Source organism: Anas platyrhynchos, chromosome Z, assembly GCF_047663525.1.
Source record: "Anas platyrhynchos isolate ZD024472 breed Pekin duck chromosome Z, IASCAAS_PekinDuck_T2T, whole genome shotgun sequence".
In the NCBI taxonomy this organism is placed as follows: Eukaryota; Metazoa; Chordata; class Aves; order Anseriformes; family Anatidae; genus Anas; species Anas platyrhynchos.
Window position 1 is genome coordinate 44,003,212 of NC_092621.1, and position 16,879 is coordinate 44,020,090.

A 16,879-nucleotide genomic window follows, 5' to 3' on the forward strand; every position below is an offset into this window, starting at 1 on the left:
TAACTTCTCCTGAGACAGACCTGCAAATACTTGCTTTTCCTCAACAGTCAAACCAAAAATGTGTATGCATAACTTCTTTTTTCTTTTCTTTTCTTTTTCTTACTTTTTTTTTTTTTTTTTAATGCACCTCTAGTTCTCCAAATAAGAAAATGAAACAAACCTAGAAAAAGCAGGATCCCAGTTCCTTTGGGCTCAGACTATTCAAGGGTATTCATAAACTAAGGGAGAAGGGCATCTCCAGCTGAAATTGCTGCAGTTCACATCTCACACCTCATAATAGCCACAGTTGTTTGTCTCACGGCATCAGAAAAGACCGCAAGCAACCCCTGAGCCAAGCAAGAATTTAAATATGTCTTTGAGGCCTCTCCCATTTAGAAAATCGCTTATGTCTACAGTTGATACTAAGGGCTGCTTCTGAATATAAATGCTTCCCTGAATCAGGGCTCCACAAGTATCAGAAGCTTAGATCAAGGAGCTGATCTGTCCAAACGAGACATTAGAGGCATGATGAAATGCTGCAGATCTTCCCTTTAATGAAACTTAGTTTATGAAACCCTTTAATAAAGCTGCAGTGAGTATATTTACATTCCCAGCAGAGAAGAGCTCTCTCTTGAAACAGGAAAAAATTACTGCAATTAATAATATCCTGATATTCTTCATAATGCCAGGAGATTGCACGTTTTTGTTGAGCTGTTCATCATTTTGAATATCCATGCATCTCTTTATTCCACATCCACATCCACACCCGCTGGGGCACTTTAAGGACTGAAATTCATTGCTGTATATTAAAAATAGCAAATGAATCTCATGATTTCTGTTGTATCTCCCCTGTTTATTCAACATACAAAAGACAAAATCAATGGCATCCTGCCTGAGGAATAGGGTTATTTTTATTTTTGCACTTTTTTATACTGCTGCAGATTTTTGGCTTTACTCTTGAAACTGTGATGTGCTGCACCAATATATTTTCTCTCTATAAGTTTTCAGATCATCTACATTTTGCTGTGCTAATCCCAGATGTTTAAAATCATGCTAAATAGTATTTATATCCCATTCATCTCTTTCTCCAGCATCTCCTGTGTATCTGCATGTTTCTTTTCCATTGCCAAGAGTCTGCATTGAGATATTCAGAAAGTATTCTCAGGGGCGCAGATCCAAGTAAGCACTTACACCTAAGCTTACATACCACTGAAGGTAAGCTTGGGTGTAAGAGGCTGAGGTGCTTCCTTGCGCTGAGAAAGACAAAGGGCAAAGGAAGGAGGAATGGCCCTGTGGGCTCTACCTTTTGGGGAGAGCTGGGATCCAAATATGCAGTGTGGCTCTTGCTGGAATTGTACTGCTTTCTGTTTTAGAAAAGCAGTGTCGTATTTCCTTTCCTTCCATCTTTCAGCAGTTCCACAGTTGCCCATGGTTTTCCAACAGCTGTCAGAGGGAGAAAATTATTCAGGAAACTGTATCTTTAACGCCTAAGGAAGTGTGTCATCCAGGTTACCCATGTGTGCTCAGATTTCCCAGATCATTTTTTATTTATTTATTTATTTATTCCTAGGTTATTCCCTGTTGCATTTACTGCTTTCTCCACCCACTTTGTCTATCATTTTTGTTCAGATGAATGCACAAGTATGTTCAGTGTTTCAACCGTGCTAAGTATCTGTTAATTCGATTTCCATTCCAATTTATTAATTATGGACTTTCTACCAAGTACTGCTACTTGCCCAGTATACCAATAAAATCCCATCCACTTGTCCTCAAGTTATTTCATGGAGGCAATTCACTTCACTTTAGCTGTCCTCTTTTATTTTCTGAAGTCATTGACTGCCTAATTACTCTGCCTACATGGGTTCCTTCATTCCCCTACCACTATTCAGGAGTTTGGGTTACTTGATTTTGTTATTTGTGATCTTGAATCTTAACACTTAAGTGTAATTTCTTGGATGTTTTTATTATTTGATTTAGTTTTCAGGCAGAAGCAAAAATACAAAGAATATACTTTTTCCTTCTTTCATCTCTTTGGTACCATTACTTCTGGGACTTTTCCCTGAAATGTGAGCAGGTTTTCCAGTAAAGCAAAGCAGATGTTTTGCAACTGTTTTCACAGTAAGAAGTCCCTGACAAGCTATAGTACACATGTCCAGTACTGTAAGTATTGCATGAATACCTTTGTTTATAACTAGTCTCACTGAAATTGACAGGAATATTTACCTCTTACCTACTTGCTGTGTGGAAGAAAGTACTCTGCATTTTCACAAATATTTCTCCCTTCAGCAAACTGATTACAAGGAAACTATGCACATACTTGCAATATATGTCTTGTGATGTAATTTGCAGAGACTTGGTGGTGTTTTGTTTTTTTTCTACTTTTTTTTTAATTTATTTCTACCTCAAAACTTATGGCTTGGGTAGCTGAGAGATGTGTCTAAACTCTAACTTTAGCTAAACACTTACAAATTTGGGAACAGTTGAGGCCTAATATGAATTTATCTTGAGTTTATCTGAAGTGCACTTCAGATGTCGTACCTGATTGGATCCCACTCAGGGTACTTGAAGAGCAGTCATCCTTGAAAGACAAACTCTTGACTTTTTTCTCCCTTCAGAAAGCACAGAAACATTCAGTTTGCTTCTGCTCCTGCCAGTGAAGCAATGTTTGTTCCCTCTATAAAATGGAGCCAAACAAAATGATTACATGAGTCATCAGGAAAAAGCAACAGCGGTAGATGGTCACTGATGGTACTCAACTTGAATTGCTTACTGGCCCCCTACTGATCCCTTGCAAGCTTTGGCATCTGGAGGAGAACTGGGACTTGTCTAGGGAGTAGCCTTGCTGCTCATGGGGCAATATGCATAACCAGTTTTATCTGAAAGTTAAATTTACATTCCCAAAACATTGCAGGTCTAATGTTGGAGGCTATAGCCATAGCTGATTGCAAAACACTGAATGCTAGAAAGTGAAAGTGGAGGTATTCCTTCCTCAGCATAACACAGGATATTTGCCTACTCAGTCTATAGGTGTTAACTGAGGTACCACATGCTGGTACATAAAAATACAATCTGTTATCCTTATGTTGATAGTTCAATCAACCTGTCACCAGGTAGCTAAAGTGCTCTTCCTGCTTCCATCTCATAATGAAAGGGAAAAGAAAGGAAAGGAAAAGAAAAAAAAAAAAAAAAGAAAGAAAGAAAGAAAGAAAGAAAGAAAGAAAGAAAGAAAGAAAGAAAGAAAGAAAGAAAGAAAGAAAGAAAGAAGAAGAGAAAGAAGAAGAGAGAGAAGAGAAGAGAAGAGAAGAGAAGAGAAGAGAAGAGAAGAGAAGAGAAGAGAAGAGAAGAGAAGAGAAGAGAAGAGAAGAGAAGAGAAGAGAAGAGAAGAGAAGAGAAGAGAAGAGAAGAGAAGAGAAGAGAAGAGAAGAGAAGAGAAGAGAAGAGAAGAGAAGAGAAGAGAAGAGAAGAGAAGAGAAGAGAAGAGAAGAGAAGAGAAGAGAAGAGAAGAGAAGAGAAGAGAAAGAAAAGAAAAAAGAAAAGAAAAGAAAAGAAAAGAAAAGAAAAGAAAAGAAAAGAAAAGAAAAGAAAAGAAAAGAAAAGAAAAGAAAAGAAAAGAAAAGAAAAGAAAAGAAAAGAAAAGAAAAGAAAAGAAAAAAGAAAAGAAAAGAAAAAAGAAAAAAGAAAAAAGAAAAGAAAGAAGAAGAGCAGGTATGTGTGGTGTTAATTCTCATGTCCTATTGGCACGAAGGACTCAAGTATTATCAGATTATCAGAGCTGCGGTACTTAAGGAGAGGAGGCGAGGAAAATGATGTTAGTTTGAGATTTCACTACGCAGAAAAGCTCTTCTTGTTCACCTGCAGCACTTCGATCATCACCGGGGTTAAAACTTTTGTCACTCTGCGGCTGGGCACCTGGTAATAGTTGGAATAGAGGCTTCTAGGCACATGTCATCAACACGTATATGAAAATAAGAAAACCTAAACAATCCCAAACAACGCAAAGTAGATTACTAGAAAGAGATTTGGAGAAGCGTTTTATTTCTTTAGTCGAACGGCAGCAAGAAAGAAATTGGGCAGACCCCGGCGGTTTAGGCTGGACACCAGCCTACAGCTCTCTGCCACGGGCGAGCCTCCTTCACTCGGGGGCAAAGCCCGGCCAAGGAGGGAGCCACGGGGCGGCTCCTGGAGCACCTGAGGAGCCCCGAGGGGCGGCCTCGCCCGCCCTGTCCGCCCCGGGCCGAGGGGCCCCGGCCCCGCGGAATGGCGGCCGCGGAGCACCCCCTAACGGGCAGCGGGGAGAGGCGCCCGGCCCAAGGGGCCTGCAGCAAGGCGGCGGCCCCGGCGGGTGGCTCCGAGCCTGGGTGGCGGCTGGGCCTCGCCGCCGGCTCTGCGGGCATCCCCAGCGGGCTCTGAGGGGCGAGGAATGGCCCCGGGGTCGGTCTCACAGACCCCGTCCCCACACGCCGCCCCGTCCCGGCTGCTGTTCGCCCCCGCGGGGTGCTGCTGTGGGTGGCACGGGCAGGGAGAAGCGGCTCTTGCCCCGTTTTGCGGGTGCAGACGGTGGAACAAAGGCTGTTATTAATTCCCATCTGCCGAAGGCAGGCTGCAGCTGTTTTGAGAGGTTTTCCTGCAAGCTATGCAGATCTGCTCGGAATGTTAATGGTTGTTTACCAGCCGAAGTGTGCCATTGAAAGAGCAAGACGTTTCCAAGCAAACAAGGTGTGAACGTCATTTCAGACTGGAAATAAACCTCTTCTTTCTTGCGAGTGTTTTTATGGGCGAGCAAAGACATTTCTGTGTTCGACTGCTTCAGTTTTCAGCGGTTCTATTTTAACTCATCCGCTCCCTTCTGAGGAGCACACAGAGGAGCAGATTCCTTGAAATATGTAAAGTATTTTTACACGGGCAAGAAGGCTTTACAGGGAAAAAAATAAAAATAAAAATAAAAATCTGTCTGTGTGGTCTGTAAACACTTGAAAGAAAAGGGTAGCTCTACAAAATCCTGGTCCCCAGTTGAAGTGGTCTATGCATAAAACTGGTGTCTGACCAAAGAGCCTAGGAAGCACTGAAGGAAACACGCAGGCACAAAAGATCAAAGAATGGAAAAATGAAGACACTGTGTTATATTCTGGGGAATGATAAGACATAAGGTAGGCTTTTCATCTCCTATTTTCTGCAGTGGCCATAAACTTCACGTGAATTGTTATTCCTAAGAAATTAACATGACTTTAGCCAAGCTCTCTAATGCATGTTATTTATGTCATGAATTAAGTCTCTGCAACCATGCCCGTGCTTTATGGCTGTGTATAACTATAAGCTCTCCTTCAGTGATAGTAATATATGCAGTTTCTGTGCAGCACGTATATCATACGTAACTGAAAGGAGCACCAGAGAAGTGCCTCAAATATAAATGCCTCAGATACAAATAAACAAAGGTTTTTCACTTCAGTGCATTTGCAATTCAAGCTCTTTTTCTTTATCCCAGTGGATGTAGAACACTCTGACCTGCAGAGGGAATTTCCAGCTGAAATGACAGTCCCTGGACGCAGTCTAGCATTTCTGGCATCATTGCAACAACCGAGGGATAGGAAAGATCCACTAACATCCACCATTTAGCCAAAAAAAAAGTTATGAGCATCCTGCACTTACTCTGCCTGAGGAACAGAAAAGAAAACAGAGTTAAGTAACATAGTAAATGGTGGCCAGGAAATGACCAGGAAATGAATATAACATTGAGGCAGGGGTGAGGAAAGGGCTGGACAGTCTGCTACTATTCCATGGGGTCATGCAACTAAAAATATTAGCTGGAAAATTAAGCTATTCATCTTTCACTAAGACAGAAAGGAAAAGTGATCTGGACAGTATGACCTTCTAATCAGAGTTAAGTCAACATATAAACAATAAAAATGGACTGATATTTCAAGGAATTTCTTTTTAACGACTGCAGTGGTTAAAGTTACCGTGAGATATTTTCCTGTAATACAACAGAATCCCACTAAATGCTTATTATTTGACTGCTGCTAATGGAGACAACATGACTGTGTACCTTGTGTGTTTCTGTTACAGAAGACCAGGAGTTTCACTAAGCTACTGAAGATGCCTTTCCCCCATTTAGACATGAGTTTATTCTGTCTTAATAAGTGGTGGCCTTAGGCTTTGCATAATGGTGGTGCAAAGTGAATTTCTAGTTTGTGCTCACTGATTCGTGGTAGCTAATTTCTAAGACGCATGTTACTTCAAAGAGCTGTGGACTGCTAAATACGTTTTTTCTAGAAATGTTATCCCACTTTCACATTCCTTACAAATACTTCTGCTCTGCAATTCAGCCTACATTATAGCACAATGGAACAAGTTTAAAAAACAAAACTAACAAGCAAAACAAACAAAATGAACAAATAACAGAAGAAGAATGGGAAATTGGGGAGTGATAAACAAGATAAAGTTAACGGTATAGCTTAGAAAGGTTAGAGATGTCAACTGAGTAAGCCAAGGGGAAAAAATCAGCTCTCACTGCCTGGTATTTTCCTTAAAACAGTCGATTCTCTCATGTTTTGAAGCAGTAAATAGGATTTAGCTGTACACCCAAGCACCCCCAAATCTTCTGTGTGCATGCTGACATTCCTGGACATGATCCATGATCTCAAAGAATCAAATCTAGACACTTTGATTTACTATGAGGCAGTACAGAAAAAAAAAGAAAAAAAGAAAAAAAGAAAAAAAAAAAAAAAAAAACACCTGAAAATAACCTGATTTAATATCCCAGGTGGATAAAGAAATGAGTAAATGCTTTCGGTTTTGAAATTAAGTCTCTGGCTGGCAGCCAGTGCTGTTAGACTTCCAGTGCTGTGGGAATGGACACGTAGCAGCGTAGCAGTGAGTTGGCTGTACGTATTGAGCAAGCACTCAGAACACTAGACAGCATCCTTATCTCCCATTTTGGAACAATATATTTTCCAGACATAAGAGCTCAATGTTTTATCGTTGCAGTGCCCAGGGAAATTCCCTGTGTCTCAGTGCCTATGGCCTTGTTTCCTGTACCTCAAAATACTAAACACTCACTGAGTTCCCACATGCTTATCATCTGTCAAAACCACACCATTTAATACGTGCATGTCACCCAAAGCCATGCTCGTGCACCTCATCACAGCAGCCACATGGAACAAAACTGCCTGTCAGTGTTAGCTGCAGCTGCAGAGCTCTGTGGGCACACAATGTGGGTCGTTACATGGAGAAACAGGGGTTTCCAGCAAGAACTATGGCAATTTTTATGCGAAGACTAGGAAAGCATACCCTGAGCGTAGGACACTAGCATCCTGTATGACTGAAGAGAAATGAACCCACCCCTGACCAAGGCTGAGACTGTCAGCCCAGCTGGTGAGACTGCTGTCGAAAAGTGAGAGAAGCAGCCCTGCAGACACCAGGGTCAGTGAAGAAGGATGGAAGGAGGTGCTCCAGGTGCCCGAGCAGTTCTCCTGCAGCCTGTGGAACTGACCATGGAGCAGCAGGTTCTCCCCCTGCAGCCCGTGGAGGAGCCCCCGGTGGAGCAGGTGGATGTGGCCTGGAGGAGGCTGTGGCCCAGGGAGAGCCCCCGCAGGAGCAGGGTCCTGCAGGAACTGCAGCCCATGGACAGGAGCCCTTACTGGAGCAACCTGTACCTAAGGACTGCACTCAGTGGTGTGGACTCACACTGAGACAATTTTTGAAGAACTGCAACCTCAACCCACAAGTGTTTTTCTGTTGTATTCCCACCAATGGGTGGGGGCAATCAGCCAAGATCGACCCACTACAACCAGTATCCTTGGATCGACCACCAAAAAACGTACTGTCAGTGTTTAGATACAGGGTTGTTAATGCACCTCCTGATGTGTTTTCTGTTGTTCAGAGCAGGCCATGGATGTCTTCCAATTCTGTTCTTCACAAACACTTCCGAAAAGTGGCAGCAAGAAGCAAAGATTCCTAACTTGGCAGGATAAAGCTTCAATGTCCTGGACTTCTTTTTTCTCCATCATTTCCTACTTCTTTTGCCATACTAGAAATCCAAGACCATATTTCATTGAAACAGTTTTGACTGTATATCAGACAATGATTAAAGTTGAGTGCTTCCATATTGCTACTGCTCATCTGAACATTAAAATTTACCACTGTTCAAACTAGAATAAATCTTGTTTTACATATAATAATTAATGCTTTAAAAGAATAGAAGATTTCCTTGCTGGAAGCAAGTTATCCCCAACTTTTCTTAAAAGGAGGAGGCACTGAAATTACTACAGCAAATAATCTCAGCAAGGGTACAGCCCTACCCATTCAGCACCAGGCAATCAGTTCATATACTACCCTTCTGTTTCTAGTGCATTTTGTAAGCCAATGTATAGATCACTGTAAACATCCAGGAGTTGAACATACAGAGACCTCCTGTCTTTCATATTCAGACACTTACTCACACACCCAGAGACACATGCAGATGCTTATAGGAGTAGCCCGGTTCTGTGGCTGACCACATGGGCTGTGGTTTATTAGATGTCCTTATAGGCCATATTACATGCCCCCAGCTGTGCCTGTGGTCAGATGTCAGTGGGCTGTTCAGCCGACGGGAAGATGACTCCACATCATGAGAACCAAACAGGACAGGATTCCCAGGGAGTGGCCTGTAACAGTAGGGAAACACATTCAAATTTAATTAAAAGGAAATAAATATTTGGAGTTGTTTGAAGGAACTGGAATATCAGAGAGCCATGTGGGCTAAGCCTATGTGAAACATGCCCATACTAAAACTTAGGAAAACCAAAGTATTCATAATGTAACTCTACAAAAACTACACTTTCTGTTATAAAAACTGATCAGCTTCTTTGGCCAAGGGAAAAAAAATATATAAATATATATATATATATAATATATATATATATATATATTTTTTTTTTCTTGTTCATGATTCTGTATTTCAAATGCTGTAAACAACAACCATGTCTTGGAAGATAATATCACTTTAAAATTCTAATTAGAGCCAACAAGAGCTGCAAGTGCTCAGCATAGACCTTTTAATTTTAGATTAGCGAAGTCAACAGTTTGAAACAGGAAAAGAACAAATAAATAAGACAAAGCGGAGATGAAAAATTGTCTTTTAGAAATACTTTGCCGTTTATTTAAAACAGACTAAGCAGAACACCTGGCTCCTTAATATAGAACAGTAGTTGGGGCAGCTCCATTAGGGGAAATTGATTTCAGCAGAGATGGTCTTGGGGAAGAAAAATAAGTAAATAAATAAATAAATTCCAAAAAAGTCATATGGAACCACTTGTTATTCCCTCCTCTTCCTTTTCAAATCTGCTTCAGGGAAAAATCTTTCAGAAGCAAGAGCTTAAGCATAGCTTCCTTGTGTCTGCTTCCAACAGAATTTTTCATGCTCTACTTCTGATTAAAGGATCTGTTCTCATCAGGTTTACACAAACACCACATTTCATGGTTTCCAGATTCTACCCCTAATTCCTTTGGTTCCTATTGCTCTTACTCTTCACCTCCTGTAAAATAGATGACTACCTCACACGAATCACTTTTTAATGTCCAAATGCAGTTAAAAGAATGGCACTAGGAGGAATGAAAAATAAAGATCTCAGAGTCATTGAAAACAAATACTGCTAAAGTCTAGAGCTCTGTTGCTCCTCTTTATACATAGATATTTCTGTCTGTGACGAGGTGGTTTTGCTATTTTTTAACCCATTGAGTCTGATTCTGTAAAGAGCTGGTGAGGACCCTTATCTCATTTGTTCCATCTTAGAATTGCATGGGCTTCTTGTAGCAACCTTCAGTAAATCATGACATTTCTCTGTAAATACAAAAGAAATGAAGCTTCACCCTCTCTCTGCCTTACCCTCTTGTCAGTCTTGCCTCTATACATCACATACAGTTTAGGAGGGGCAAATCTAACCTGTTTTCTCTGTAAGTTTCACACAGTCACGGAGTGGCTGGGGTTGGGGAGGACCTCTGCAGTTCATCTTGTTCAACCTCCAGGTATAGCAGGGCCACCTAGAGTTTGTTGTCCAGAACCATGTCCAGACTGAAGACGTGCAAGGGCAGAGTCCACCACGACTCCAAACAGCCTCATAGTTTATAAAAACATAAAAATTGACAAGCTTTATATACAAGTTTATGCAAAATTTGTACATTGTCTTGCCCTATCCTGTCCAGTAAGTGGAATGAAGGAACAAGAAGACCACAAGGGTTTGTAAACAAGAGTGCTGGGGATCCGGAGTAACAAGCCCTGAGAGCAAAACCATGCCATCAAAACATATTGTCATATGTGAAGAGTTAAAGAATTTTTTCACTGCTTAACACAGTTCGAAGCACTTCAGTTGCTCCTGAAAAAGCATGCAAATGACACTCAGAAATTGCCTGTCTGATGACGGGCTTGATAATCATCATTCCAACACAGTGCAAGGAAACAGGTAAATGACCAATGTGAGATGGCACATACCATGTTGTACTGCTGTAACATACAGATGGTGCATTGCCTCAGAGACATCCCTGTTAGCTCTGAGTCTGGCTTAAATTCAAGGTGCTTTGTGGCCAGGCAGACATCAGCATGAAGACAGCTGTTAAAAGACCCGGGTTTTGCTCCTATCTGCTATGGACATGTTTTTTCTTTCTGAGCTTCTTTCCTTCACATTTGCCTATTTGGATTGCAGGTATCCTAGAGCTGAGTTTGCGTCACAGTAAATGTGGTAGCATTCAGCAATAATTGTGGCCGTGGTCTCTCTTTTCTGATTCTAATAGATTTTTGAAGTGATCCACAAAACACAAAGCTTTTCCAAAAGACTTTTTCTCCAAAAGACTCAGTCTTTTCTTTCACTGAAACAAAAACAAGAAAACAAGCATCAACAAAAACAAGCATCCTTAATTGGCTGATTGGGGATAACTAGTCTGGGATTAGCTTGTCACCGACCCCTACAGCTGTCAGTAATACATACATGTATATGTGTGTCTGTGTGTGTTTGCGTGTGTGTATACAGCTACAATGAACCAAGCAGTGTCATATTAAATGTTGATCATTTAATTAGTTCACATTCTGCTACCATGCTGGTAATTTGGCTCCAATTCCCATAAGCAGTATAATTAGCATTGCTATTGCAAGTAGTGGGTAAGTTTTGCTGGGCAGTGGATTTTTACCTAAGTGTACCAAAACTTCTGAAACCTCACTTTAAAAGAACATTTGGTTTCTTTAAAATTTTCAATTTAACAAGTTGATCATAATCTGCTGAATATAAAACACATGCAATAGATCACATAAAATCACACCCTGTGAACACTTGGGAGGTGTGAACCACTTAGCAGAGCTACAGTGTGCTGGCTCAGTGACTCAGAAACAAACCCTGTCCCTGCAGAGGATTCTTGGTGTCATCACCATTTGCCCACCCAGGCGATACGGATGTCTCACACTTTTGCGGTCTCTCTCCAATGCACATCCAAATTAACTCTGCATTAACAAGCAAGTTCATTCCGTCCACCCAGCCCTGTAACTTTCACTCACTTTTCTCTTACAATGGGCTTCTTGCTGACTAATCCACCCTAAAAAGGCAGACTGGAGAATAGTAATCCTCCCCACCCCACCCCACCCCTTCTTCATGTGCTCTGCAGGTAAAAAGCTGACATGGTTTTGGCTGGGACAGAACTTATTATTGAACTGTCCTCATCTCAACCCACGAGCTCTTGCACTTTAACCTTTCCGATTCTCTCTCCCATCCCACCTGGGGAGAATGAGTGAGCAGCTGGGTGGTGCTGAGCTGCCTGCTGGGGTCAAACCACAACAAAATCACAAAGCACCAGTGGGTTCGAATGCTCCTGCTTGGCCTAAATTGAGAATTATTCTAAACTTGGTCACTAGTTGCATGCACACAGTGTAAGTGACTGCACTATGCTGTTATACAAAATCCAGTCAGCTTTGCATCATTCAAATAAGTCAAATCTTTCTTGATTTTCACAGAGGACAAGACAAAAATAATTTCCCTGTTACCACATTTCAGAATAGAAGTGTGCCCACTGCAATTTACTATTATTTCTTTGAGTCAGTGACTCTGAAAATTGAATGCTGTGCACTATCAAATAGCAAAGATGGTTCAGCACATAAAGAATTTTTTTTAATGATGTGAAATCAGCCATAGGAGCAGTTTGAACAACACCAAGTTTTCAGTTCCAGAACTCCTCCCACGTAACAAACATTCTGTCCCACAGACTGGCCTTCTGACACCATTCAGTAAAAAACCCTCTAATTCTGTCGAAGACCATGTCACTGCAGCAGTCATTGCACCACCTTTAGCACCTCAGCTCAAGACAAAGTACTTGGGAAAGGTGAAGCATTTGTTAGGCCGATATAAATCCAGAGGAGACTGAAATCAGTGATGCTACTATTTTCTTACGTCATCAGAGGTTCAGAATCCATTGTTAGCATATGGATAGTGTGAGTGTTTTTAGCAGTATTGTTATGTAGTTAAAAGGAAAATTTCAGAAAATGAACCTTCCTCCTGCCAGTATGTATATTGAATTTCAACTCCATTTTCAACACACATCTGCAAAGTAAAATAAAATAGCAGAGGGGACAGAAATCTGATCAGTGCGTGTTTTATATCTTTGGAGATGTATTTTCAATCACAGACACTGAAGCTTCAAAAGGAAGAAAAAGTTTTAAGAGAGAAACAAGACTATAGTAATTTCATTCTAAATTCAGAAAAAAATGCTGGCAACATACACAGCACAGTTCTCTGAAAGTATTTAACTATTGCCCATCTTTTCCCAGTGTAAGCACCACACAAAAAGGCACTTTTTAATTTTTTTCTTTTTTTCTTTCTTTGGCTAATTTGCTCTTTATGTGAAAAATGCCCTGGCACAAGATGGATGAACATCGATAGAGCCGATGTGAGGTATCAGTCCAGCTATATGGATTTAAGTTAACATGGAGTACACAAAGTTGACACTGCACAGGTCAAGTGCACAGACAGGACAAAAACACAAATTTGCGATTTATAGAGTTTTTAGACAAGCCCTCTGTAACAATATTAATGTGATAACTTTCTCTAGCCAGACAAGTATTTCCTACGAAATCTTTTATAGTTACTACAAGAAATACTTTCTTTCCTCTAAGTATGATTTAGTAAGTCAAAGTCCATTATACCACTCAAAACACACAGCTATGTATTTATTTTTCCGATAAATTTGGGGTGATTTTTTCAGCCTTTTGAGTCAGTGCTGAGAAAGGGGATCATCAATGATGTAGTCTATGATAATCCCTTCATCGGTGGCACAGCAGCACTGAACTTTAACCCAAACCAAGCAAGCTCCATTCTATTTTTAGTTATAACCATTGGTCTTTAAATGAACTGCAGAGGTGTGTGTATGTATCCAAGGACAGATTTTGGCTTTTAGACCAAAAAAAATAATCTTCTTATTCTGAGTCCAAATCAGATAACATTGGCTTTCTGTGACTTAACTTCTGTGATTTGAAGGGAGAAAGAATGATGTCACGAGTTCTAAAATTAGATTTTTTCTTTGTGTTATAGTCAGAGAACACATTCTCTGTCATTAAGCAATCAACAATTAAGAGATGATTGAGCAGAGAATTAAAGATCTGAGCCTTCTTGTAAACACCTTTATTTGGGTGATTGTAATTAAAATGACCTTGTGCTTATACTTTGGTAAGGTTGGGGCCAAAATTAAAGAAAGAAGCTTTTTTGGAATGAAGGGCAACTGTTTTAGCTTAGCATATTTTTAGCAAGGAGACTAATTAGCTATCCAGGCATGCGCAGAGCATCTGAACAGAAAAGTTGGCAAAGCATGACTAAAACATTGCTATGGTTGGAACTACTGAAATAATGCCTTTCAAAGGTTCATTTTTGCTAAATCTTGGGCATCTTTCACTGAGACAATCAGTAGTGCTTATTAAACTCACTAAGTCCTTTCCTGGAATTAGATTATTCAGAGTTTGGCCTTACGTGGCTTTGGCACTACCAACATGTTCACATAAAATCCCTGAGACTCATTTGCTCATTTGTGTTTGTTTAGGGATCTTCCTCCTTCCTCTTATATTACATTTCAAAATGGCATGGCTGTTTTTCTTCCAGAATTTTCAACAATTCAGCCTCACTCAAAGCCCACGCACAAGTTTCAGGCTGGTAGGAGACAGAGCCATGTCAGGGGCACATGGACAACTGACTCGGGGGCTCTGGCTAGAGTTATACATAAAGCTTCCCAAGGGCTCTTCCTCTGTATATCTTACAGAAGTTGAGAGATGTTAAAAACAGTTGGTCATGGTGAAGGACTTGACACACACACATTATGTGTGCATTAAATGTCTTTCTTAAGACCTCATAGTAAGCTGAAGCTGTACGGAATTGAAGCCCCACCACATCACTTTCAGGGCCAGGCTTTTTTCTCCAACATGTTGTTGTCCTTCACTACACTGTTGATAATTGTCTTTGAGCAATGTATATATTGTATAGCATGCAAGGAGCATGAAAGACGACTCCTGAAGTCAGGCTTTGCTGACTGTTAAGCTTAATGCTGTGCTAACAGAAACAGCCACACTCTCCAGCAGGCAAATGCTGCTACTGACCTTCCTACTCCTTTTTAGGTGAAGCAAAATTCACAAAAAAGCAGTTTTCTGTAACCAAAATTGTTTTCCTTTCTCCAGTCACCTCTTCTCCTTTATTGTATCTGTTTCATCCTTCATATGTTTTTCCTCCAGCACTTTACTAGCAGAGAAGCCCTTGCAGCCTCAGTGGTTGTACTTTGTCCTCCTGTTTCTAAAGGGACCAGTCCAAAATGCTTTGTTCCTGGCTGCAGCCACCCCAGTGCCTTCCCTCTAGCTGACCCATGCTTTGAATACTCATCCTAAATGGTGTTTCTCTTAGGCTAAACATATGGGCTGTGGCCAATATGCTCTTGAACCCCCTTTCCTACACTTTTGCCTGCTTTGGAGCAAGAAATAAAGCAATTATTAGCGGTGGGATAGAGATTCTGTGCTGGATGGCTGTTCTCTTCAAACCTGGACTTACTTGTTGTCCTGGTTTCAGTTAGGACAGAGTTAATTTTCCTCCTAGTATCTGGTAGGGTGCTATGTTTTGGCTTAGGACAAGAAGAGTTTAATTGTTGCAGAGCAGTGCTTACACCAAGCCAAGGACTTTCCAGCTTCTCTCTCTGTCCTGCCAGCGGGCAGGCTGGGGGTGCAGCAAGAGCTGGGAGGGGACAGACCCAGGGTAGCTGACCCAAACTGGCCAAAGGGGTATTCCATACCATATGGGGTCATGCTGAACAATATATAGGGGTGGCTAGCCGGGGTGGGGGGGGCGGCTGCTTGGCTGGGCATCAGTCAGTGGGTGGTGAGCAACTGCATTGTGCATCACTTGTTTTGTACACACATTATTATTACTATTACTGCTACTATTACTACTACTACTACTACTACTACTACTACTACCACTACTACTACTACTATTATTTTCCTGTCTTAATAAACTGTCTTTATCTCAACTCACAGGCTTCACTTTCCTGTTTCTCTCCCCCAACCCAGAGAGGGAGGGAGGAAGGTGAGCGAACGGCTGTGTGGTGTCTAGCTGCCGGCCAGGTTAAACCACAACACTTGTCTTTTCTACTTTTCCTTCCTGCTGGTTTTCATATAGTCAAATTACAAGGAGAGATTTATACTGAGTGCCATCTGTGGGTGGCATCTGCAAGGTCTGTGTATCTACCTTGCTGTAAATTACACTGCAAACCACTGGAAGCAATTAACTTCCCACAGAGCTGCGGACACGAGGACGTGGGAGAGAAGAGCAGCTCTGAGTCACTTCTGCAGCAGGTACTTACCAGCTGGGTCAGATATCCTCTCACTGGATCTGTTACCCTGCCCCTGAGGATTACATTCAGAAAAGGTCTGTGACAACACTCTGCCAAAAGTACTCTTTGGTGTATAATAACAGAGACACGGTGAGGCTGAGATAATACAGAGACCCTTACAGATGTTCTTCCTATTGGCAGCTCCTTCCATGCGAGCAGTTTACCCAGCCGTTGCATCCTGCAGATTATCACTTTCACAACCCTGCTTGTGAAAGAAAAAAAAAAAGAAAAAAAGACAGAAAAAAAAAGAAAAAAAAAAAAAAAAAGAAGGAAAAAAAAAAAAAGGCATGTTATTTTCTTACTTATTCAGTCCTGGATCCAGACTCTCTCCTGTGCTAAAGGAAAGGTTATAATAACAAAGACTCACAGTGCTTTTAGTGTTCATTAAGGCATAGAGGGGTATGTGTCAGCTTCAGGGCAGACATGGAAGATGCAAACAAAAACATGGGACTGTTTTGTGTTTATATCCTACTTATGCAGGCATTCCTAAAGGGCTTGGAAGTCTCTCTCATATACAAACAAAGATAGGTTATTGGTTACAAATATTAACTTCATAAAAACAAGCTTTCTGTATGGCTTTTCACACTCATTTGAAGCAGACTATTGCTTTCCATAGCAACATCTTCAGAAATGAAAAAGAAAGTGAAAAGAGCTAACTTTTTCATATTTTCAATAATATTTGTAATATCTTATATCCTTTGTAAGCATCACTTATTGAATGGTATGTTATAAAACCAACCAAGCAAACAAACCACACTCACACAAAAAAAGGAAAATGCACTTTTTGTTATAGAGGGTTAACATCAGCTTTCAGCCACTAAGGTATGAATCTCTAGTCTAGCATCTTTTCTCCAAAGCAATATTATTGCATTTGTGCATGTATCACTGCTTAAAATTAGATTAATATTTAGACTAATATTCTGTCTGAAGGTCTGGGCACAGAGAGGAGATGCAGACAACATTCTTTTACTACAGTAATAACTTTTGCAGGTGGAAAAGCTGAAATACAGAGACATCCACTTTACTC

The 16,879-nt window shown here is 40.9% G+C and overlaps 1 long non-coding RNA gene across 1 annotated transcript; it reads right to left on the reverse strand.

Annotated features, from left to right (window-relative positions):
• Window positions 1-812: 812 nt before the first annotated feature.
• Window positions 813-4,589, reverse strand: LOC140000757 (uncharacterized). Its single transcript, XR_011805957.1, has 3 exons — window positions 3,832-4,589; window positions 2,518-2,653; window positions 813-1,422 (listed from the first exon to the last, which is right to left on the reverse strand). It is a non-coding gene; the product is annotated as an uncharacterized lncRNA (long non-coding RNA).
• Window positions 4,590-16,879: the final 12,290 nt, after the last annotated feature.